This window comes from Puma concolor, chromosome B4 (assembly GCF_028749965.1).
Source record: "Puma concolor isolate L17-30 chromosome B4, mPumCon1.1.hap2, whole genome shotgun sequence".
NCBI lineage: Eukaryota > Metazoa > Chordata > Mammalia > Carnivora > Felidae > Puma > Puma concolor.
This window is the reverse complement of record NC_141673.1, coordinates 129936143-129944567: the sequence shown is the minus strand read 5'-3', so window position 1 is coordinate 129944567 and position 8425 is coordinate 129936143.

Sequence of the window (8425 nt, the reverse complement as noted above, 5' to 3'; positions counted from 1 at the left end):
AAAAAAATTTTTTTTTAAAAAGAGTCACACACTCAAACTGACTGAGGCACCCAGGTGCCCCAAATAGACTTTATTTTTTTAGAGCAGTTTTAGTGTCACAGGAAAATTGAGGGTTACGTTCAGAGAGTTCCCATATGCCCCCTGCCCCCACACATACGCAGCCTCCCCCATTATCAACGTAACCCACCAGAGTGGGGCATTTGTGACAACGGATGGACCCACATTGACGCATTATTAGTTTACCTCAAGGTCACCCGTGGTATATTGTGCTCTGTGGGTCTGGACAAATGTATAACGACATGAATCCACCATTGCAGTGTCCTTAGAGTAGTTCATCCCTTCCGACACCGTGCCAACCTCTGGCCACTACCGATCCTTCACTCTCTCCATAGTCTGCCTTTCCCAGAATGTGATATAGTAGGAATGAGAAAGTAGGTAGACTTTTCAGATGGCTTCCTTCACTTGGTAATATGCATGTTCAGTTTCTTCTGTGTCTTCTCATGGCTTGATAGGTCATTTCTCTTTAGCACTGCATAATATTACACTGTGTGGATGTACCACAGTTTATTTACCCATTCACCTATTCACCTACCCATTCACCTAGTCCGAGGAGAGTGTGTGAGAGCCCTCCTCTGGGCTGCACACTTTTGTCTGCCTCACGTGGCAGAAAAACATAGAAAGCTGAGTGGGGTTTCCTTACAAGGGCACTAATCCCATCCATGAGTGCTCCCCGTGGCCCCACCTGCTGATCCCATCCCCCTTGGGCATTGGGGTTCCCATATATGAATCTGGGGAGACACAAATATTCAGACTACAACAGTGTTAAACCTCACAACTACATTAACAGCTATTATTTAAATGTAACTTCAAGTATTAATAGTTTCACTGGTCACGGTAGCATTTCTTTCCCTTTTCTGAGTTTATTCACTTAATCCACAAATACTGAATGCCTCGGACACGCGCTACACGGAGATCTAGTGATAACAAGGGGACAATGTCTCTGTGTTTCATAGAGCTTACATGCCAGCGAGAGCCTTAAATTATTTTGAGTTTGGCTGGAGTATAGCCTTAAGTAAGTTTGCTTTTTCAGTTGTTCTTCCCGGCACAGTCCTCCGCTGGAAGGAAGCAAGGCTCTTTCGAGCTCCAGGTCTTGGTTCAAAGGCCACCTTCTCAGCGAGCACATCCACATCCACACCATTGAAACCTGCACACCACTCCCTGCTCACCCCCTGCTGTCCTCTCCTGCACGACGCATCTGACACACAAAACATCTTATTTCAGCTGAGGCAGCATGAATTTCAGGGCACACTATATGTTGTGTGCCATTAAGACTTGCCAGTGAGTCATGGCCTTAACGTGAGGTCGAAACTCTCAAGTTTCCTTTAGCAATTTAGAGGTTTTAAGAGACTTTTCCTGCCTTTGGTTGAATTCCTTGGCATGTGACAGTCCATCCTTCTGCAAATATAGCTCACTAATAAGATGTGACACAGCTTCTTCCACTTGGGGGTACCCCCCACTTTCTTACTGTGTCAAAACACTGCTGGCTGTTTATTAGAAAATATGGAATTGTGATCATTCTCCAAGAATGAGTATTTGCTTCTTGGTGTTCACACCTTTCTGGGTACATGATAACATTTTGTTTTAATGTGCAATTATCATAGAATCTTTTTTGAAGACATTTTATGTTATTTTATTTATTTTATACTTTTATTTTATCTTTATAATGTTTTATTTTTTGAGAGAGAGCGCAAGCAAGGGAGGGGCAGAGAAAGAGGGAGTTAGAAGATCCAAAGTAGGCTCCATGCTGACAGACTGACAGCAGCGAGCCCGACATGGGGCTCGAACCCACAAACCGTGAGATCATGACCTGAGCTGAAGTCAGACGCTTAACTGACTGACTAGGCCACCCAGGTACCCCTGAAGACATTTTAATGTCTTTGTTTGTTTGTTTGTTTGTTTATTGAGAGAGAGAGAGAGAGAGACAGAGTACAAGTGTGGGAGGAGGAGAGAGAGACAAAGACACAAAATCTGAAGCAGGCTCCAGGCTCTGAGCTGTCAGCACAGAGCCCGACGTGGGGCTCGAACCCATGAATGGTGACATCATGACCTGAGCTGAAGTCTGATGCTTAACCGACTGAGCCACCCCGGTGACCCCCTGAAGACATTTTAAATGGTGCATTAAGTCCTACACATACAAACAACATGCACACCTGAACTGAAGTAGCAACCATACGAACAGCAATCCACAGGCTTGCACATTCACAGGCAATGACAAATACGTAAAGGGAGAGCTGCCTGGCCAACAGAAATTCCAGCGTACCAGTGATTGTAGAAGGCATCTCGACTTCAGAACTACTTAAGGGAAACTCTGTATTTCCCAGAATCAACAATAACAAAGTACGGGAATTGACTCGCTTTGTCTATTACACGCTCCCTCTGCTAGTTTGCAAGCTCCATAAAGACAAAGAATTTGTCTGTCTACCGATATGTCAATACCTGTGCTGCTCCACAGAGCCCATGGGACCAAGATCCAATTGCATCAGCGAGTAAAGTTCCTAGAGTATGCAGCCAGTGAGCCTTCTTCCCCTCCCTCTCTGATCAGAACCTGGCCCAGAGCAGACACTCAAATGTTTGTGAAGTGAATGCAGAAATGAAGCAGGATTTGAGTCTAGATCTTCATACTTGGAAAACTATGACCTCCCACAGCCTCCGGGCTGCCCAGCACTTCACTCAGGCGTAAAATGCCCTCGCATGGTCACATTCACTGCGGCATGCTCCCTGAACCTCTAGCTGGCTTGAAGCCATTTTCCAATAAAAGGGGAAGCTGTGACTGGCACATGTCATGCAAAAGATGACAGGTGATTTTCTAGGCTGAGGTGGCGTTTTATCAAATGCTTGTAGAATCAAGATTCAGAAGATTCGGCCACAACACTCTTGTCTTTATGAATCAAAACAGGAGCATGAAATGGGGCGCCTGGGTGGCTCAGTCGGCTGGGCGTCCGACTTGGGATCAGGTCGTGATCTCACAGTTCACGAGTTCAAGCCCCTCATAGGGCTTCGTGCTGGCAGCTCAGAGCCTGGAGCCTGTTTTGGATTCTGTGCCTCCCTTTCTCTCTGCCCCTTCCCTGCTCGTACTATCTCTCTCTCTCTCTCTCTCTCTCTCAGAAATAAACATTAAAAAAAATAAAAAACAGGAAGCAAGAGCATGAAAGAAGGAAGGAAATGAAGGAGAGGAAGGAAAGGAGGGAGGGAGGGGGCAGGGGAGAAGGCTCACCTGCCATATATTCTAGGAAGTTTACTTACTGATGCAATTGGACCTTGGTCCCGTGGGCTCTGTAGAGCAGCACAGTTATTGATTCCTGGGCACTTGGATGTTTAAGAGGCCAAAGAGGTTCTCAGGCAGCCCAAGAGGAGCCACAGCCCTCAGCGGGAGGCAGGAGCCAGGCAGGAAATATATATATATATATTTCACACTGACTATTCATTGGCTTAAATTCTGATTTTCCTGTGTTTATTAAGGAAATCTATGGTTGAAACATGATGAGTGACCTCTATAGGCAGGTGCTTGTTTGTTTGTTTGTTTGTTTGCTTGCTTGCTTGTTGTTTCCTCATGACACGGGAATCTGCTTTTACAACCATCAAGGGGAAGTTTCGAGGTTTAATACTCTTCGGACCTAATGCAAGGTTTTGGAGCCTAGCAGTACAGGATATGTCTTTACATTACCTTCATAGGCCATCCCCACTCACCCATTATATTTGCATTTCATTTAATAAACCCATTTTAGGGGAAAAGATATGTGCTGTGCTGCTCCGCATTAACGAGCACAACTCCACTTTTCATTTCTGATACAGAAATGACTCAGAATCCTGAGCCCTGAAGATCTTAATACCATAAACTCAAGCGAAGGGTTTTTACAACCTTCATGCTTGGTGCAATAGAAAATTGTTACCTTTTTTTTTCTTTTTCATTCAAAATTCACAGAATGGCAAGCTGGAAAACAAGTCTCTCTTTTAAAAAAACAAAAGGTTTATTTACTTATTTTGAGAGAGAAAGAGTGTAAGCAGGGGAGAGACAGAGAAAGAGAGAGAGAGAAAGAATCCCAAGCAGGCTCTGCACTGTCAGCATGATACCCAATGTGGGGCTCGATCCCATGAACCTGGAGATCATGACCTGAGTTCCTTTATGCATGGAACTGACTGAATTAAGACGTTGCCACATGGATTTTATCTCCCCAAATGATGTACACTGAGGGCCCTTTGCCACATTTCTACCAGGAACATCCAAAGTTCACCCTCAAAGAACAAAGGAGGCTCCATCTTTGAATGGCCACATGGTCCAGTGCCTCACTGCTCTTGTAGGCAGAAAAGTCTCTTGAACCACTTAACTGAGACATGGTAATAGATGTTAGGGAGAAAAGAAATTACAATGGATAAAGAGAGGGTAATAAGCAATTGTTAGGCATGGCCTTCCTCCCCTTCACTTCTGTTTGTTTCATTTTTATAGGGATCTGGTGTTTCCAGAAAATTCCAAGTGAACTTTCCTAGAAGGAAGTGCTTGCACTGCTCTCTCAGCCTCACAACAGGGGGCCAGTAAAAGGAGGATGAGGGGTCTTAGGTTTGCAATGACAAACATCAAAGGCCAGTATATTTGCTACAGATTTATTACAAGTGTTGCCAGTGCTATCGATTTTTAAAAACTAAAAGGTGAAGCAAATCTAATCTGAATCCCTTTGCTGCAATACTGGTGTGCCCACACTGTCTCCCCTCTCTCCTTGGAATAGTAAAATTGCATTTCTGCCACTGTGTGCGGGCAGTGGCTAGAACCCACTGGGAGTCCTGGGTGACAGGCGAGACATGATTACAGAGCAGCGGACAACGCCCTGCTCAGAGATGAAACGAGATCCTTGCCTTTGGGGCCATCCTTTGGGGAAAGCCTCCTGGTTGGCTCCTTTGCACTACCCTGGTTTCCTTCTCCTTCTCAGACATGTTAGTGTCACTTCCTAGATCGCTGAGATTCTTCTTATAACACCAATCATAAGGCTTCACTGAAAATTCACCCTTTAAAAAAAATTCAATGTGAAATACTTCCTCCTGTGGAAGAGTGTATAAAACCCATGCCTACGCAATAAATAATGATAAAGCGAACACTCCTACAACCGTGACCCAGGTTATGAAGTCGAATCAGAACATCAGAAACACTTACAAACTCCCAGCATCCTCTCCCTGAGGCATCCTTTTTCCCAACCAGAGAGGTATGTGAAGTGACTGCTTCCTGATTTTTGTTGAGTCCTTTATTCCCCTTTAGCGCGTCACCATTCACTAGCTTTTGCCACACAATAGTTTCGTTTTGCCTCCACCTGTACTTTGTATGAAAAGAGCCACACTGGATGCATTCTTTTGTGAAAAATTCTTTTGCCTAGCATCGTTGGTGAGGCTCGTCCCTGTTGATGAATGTACTTGTAGTTCACCTATTTTTACTGCTGTATAGAATTTCACCTCATGATTGTATCACAATTTACTCATCCAATGGCAATATACATTGGGCATGTATTCATTTGGGGGCTATTATGAGCATTTTTGTATTTGACTCCTGGTACCCATGTACAGGAAAGTTTCTCATAGATACATATGGGGCCGGCAAAAGTCTAAAATACCTCTTGGGACACCTGCATCGCTCAGTTGGTTGAGCGTCCAGACTCTGGATCTCAGCTCAGGTCATGATCTCGCGGTTGGTTAGATCGAGCCCCAGCTCGGGATCTGTGCTGGCAGCCCACAGCCCGCTTGGGATTGTCTCTCTCTCTCCCTCTCACTCTGCCTATCTGTCTCAAAATAAATAAATAAAACATTAAAAAAAATCCCTCCCAAGATTTCCCACCCTATTCCCTGAGACTGGGACTGTCAGGAGATAGTACGCCCTGATTATGTTAAGTTACATGACAAAAGAGATTGTGCATATGTAGTTAAGGTTACTAAGGACTTGTCTCTGCATTAATCAAAAGGCAGTCACCCAAGGTGACTAACCTCACCAAATGGACCTTTCAAGTGTTTAAAGCAGAGTTTTCTCCAGCTGCTTGCTGAAGGAGAAGTCAGAGAAATTCAAAGCAGGACATGGTGTGCTCTAAGAGGGCTCTAAAACCTGCGAGTGGACCCTCCCACCGCTGACGGCAAACGGGAAACGAGATCTCAGGGCTACAACCACAGAGAACTGAATCCTGCCAACAACCTCGATGAGCGTGGAAGTGGATTCTTCCCCAAGACTCCAGACAACAGCCCAGCCCAGCTGACACCTTCCCTTTGGCCTCGTGAGAGCTTTAAGCAGAGAAACCAGCCCGGCCCATCAGACTCCTGACCTGCAGAGCGGTGAGCTACTAAGTGTGATATTTTAAGCTGCTGTCTATTTGTGGTGGTTTTTGTTATGCAGCACTGCAAAACTAATACACGTCCACACCAGTGAAGTTCTTAGGTCCTAGAGCGGGCACCTGCACGGTGTTACAAAGCAATAGCCTCTGTTTTCCAAACTGTAGCAGCAAAACTCACTCCCACTCTGGTATACAGTTTTCTGGTTGCTCCACAGTCTTGCCAAACATGATGTTGTCAGTCATTTAAAATTCCAAATCTAGTATGTGTGCAATGGCATTACACTATGGTTTTAACTGCATTTATAATTACTAAGGAGGCTGGCTGTCCTTCATGTTTCCTGGCAGCTGAATTTTCCTTGATTTGTGCAATATTTGTTCACAGTTTTAATGTGATTTTCTTCTGAGTTCTTTGTCTTTTCTTTTTAAAAAAAAAATTATTTTTAACGTTTATATTTTTGAGAGACAAAGAGCAAGCGGAGGAAGGGCAGAGAGAGAGAGGGAGACAAAGAATCCGAAGCAGTCTTTGAGCCGTCAGCACAGAGCCCAGCGTGGGGCCCGAACCCACGAACCATGAGATCACGACCTGAGCCAGTCAGATGCTTAACCGACTGAGCCACCTAGGTGCCACATGTCTTCTTATTAATTCTTCAGATTGCCTTATATATTCTGAATGTGAGCCCTTGGTCAATTATTATTTCCCAAATATGTTTTTTACAATTTTTGTCTTAAGAAACATGTCACCATTCTAGAGTCCTAAAAATATTCTTTTATAAATACTTTAAACTGTTGCTTTCATATTGCGGTTTTTTTTTTTTTTTCAACGTTTTTATTTATTTTTGGGACAGAGAGAGACAGAGCATGAACGGGGGAGGGGCAGAGAGAGAGGGAGACACAGAATCGGAAACAGGCTCCAGGCTCCGAGCCATCAGCCCAGAGCCCGACGCGGGGCTCGAACTCACGGACCGCGAGATCGTGACCTGGCTGAAGTCGGACGCTTAACCGACTGCGCCACCCAGGCGCCCCTCATATTGCGGTTCTTTAATCCACCAGGAATTGATTTTTGTGTATGGTATGATGTAGAATCCAATTTTATTTTTCCCACCTGGATAAATAATTGTTTCGGCAACATTTATTAAAATGTCAATCCTTCCCCCTCCAGGTTTGTAAATCAGCTATCTTGTGTGACCAATGACAATATCTGTTGCAGATATGTTTTTTGGAACCCATTCTGTTCTGTTGTTCTATTTTTTTTTTTTTTTTAATTTCTACATCCATACCACACAATCACACAAACTTAGTTATTACATTTGACTTTTGAACAATGTAGGGATTAGGGGCATCATTGAAAATCCATGCATAACTTGTTTTCCCAAAAAAACTTAACTATTAATAACCTACTGTTGGCTGGAAGCCTTACCGGCCACATCAACAGTCAATTAATATTTTACATGATATATCTATTATATACTGTATTCTTATAATAAAGCAAGCCAGAGAAAGAAAATGTCATTAAGAACATCTTAAGGAAGAGAAAATACATTTACAGTTCTGTACTGTATCCAAAAAAATCCATGTATAAGTGGACCTCTGCAGTTCAAACCTGCGTTGTTCAGGGGTCAGCTGTCTAGTTTATACTTTGTCTCGGTATCTGCCTTGGTAAGAGCCATCCTAGGATGACCTCTTCGCTTTGGTTACAGTTGGCTCTTTATTCTTACATATAAATATTGAGTCTGCTTATTGAATTATACAAACACACACATGTGTGTGCACACACACACACACACACACACACACACACACACCTATTGAGATTACTTTGAGAATCAAAGATCACTCAACAGTGATCAAAGTGATCAAAGATCAACAGTGATCTTTGTTGAGAATCAGTTAGGCATCTGACTCTTGATTTCGGCTCACATCATGATCTCACAGTTCATGGGATCAAGCCCCATGTTGGGCTCCATGCTGACAGTGTGGAGCCTGCAAGGGATTCAAAATAAATAAACTTAACAACAAATTTTAAAGCACATATTATTGAAGAGTATTTTGGTTTTTTAAGGTGATAT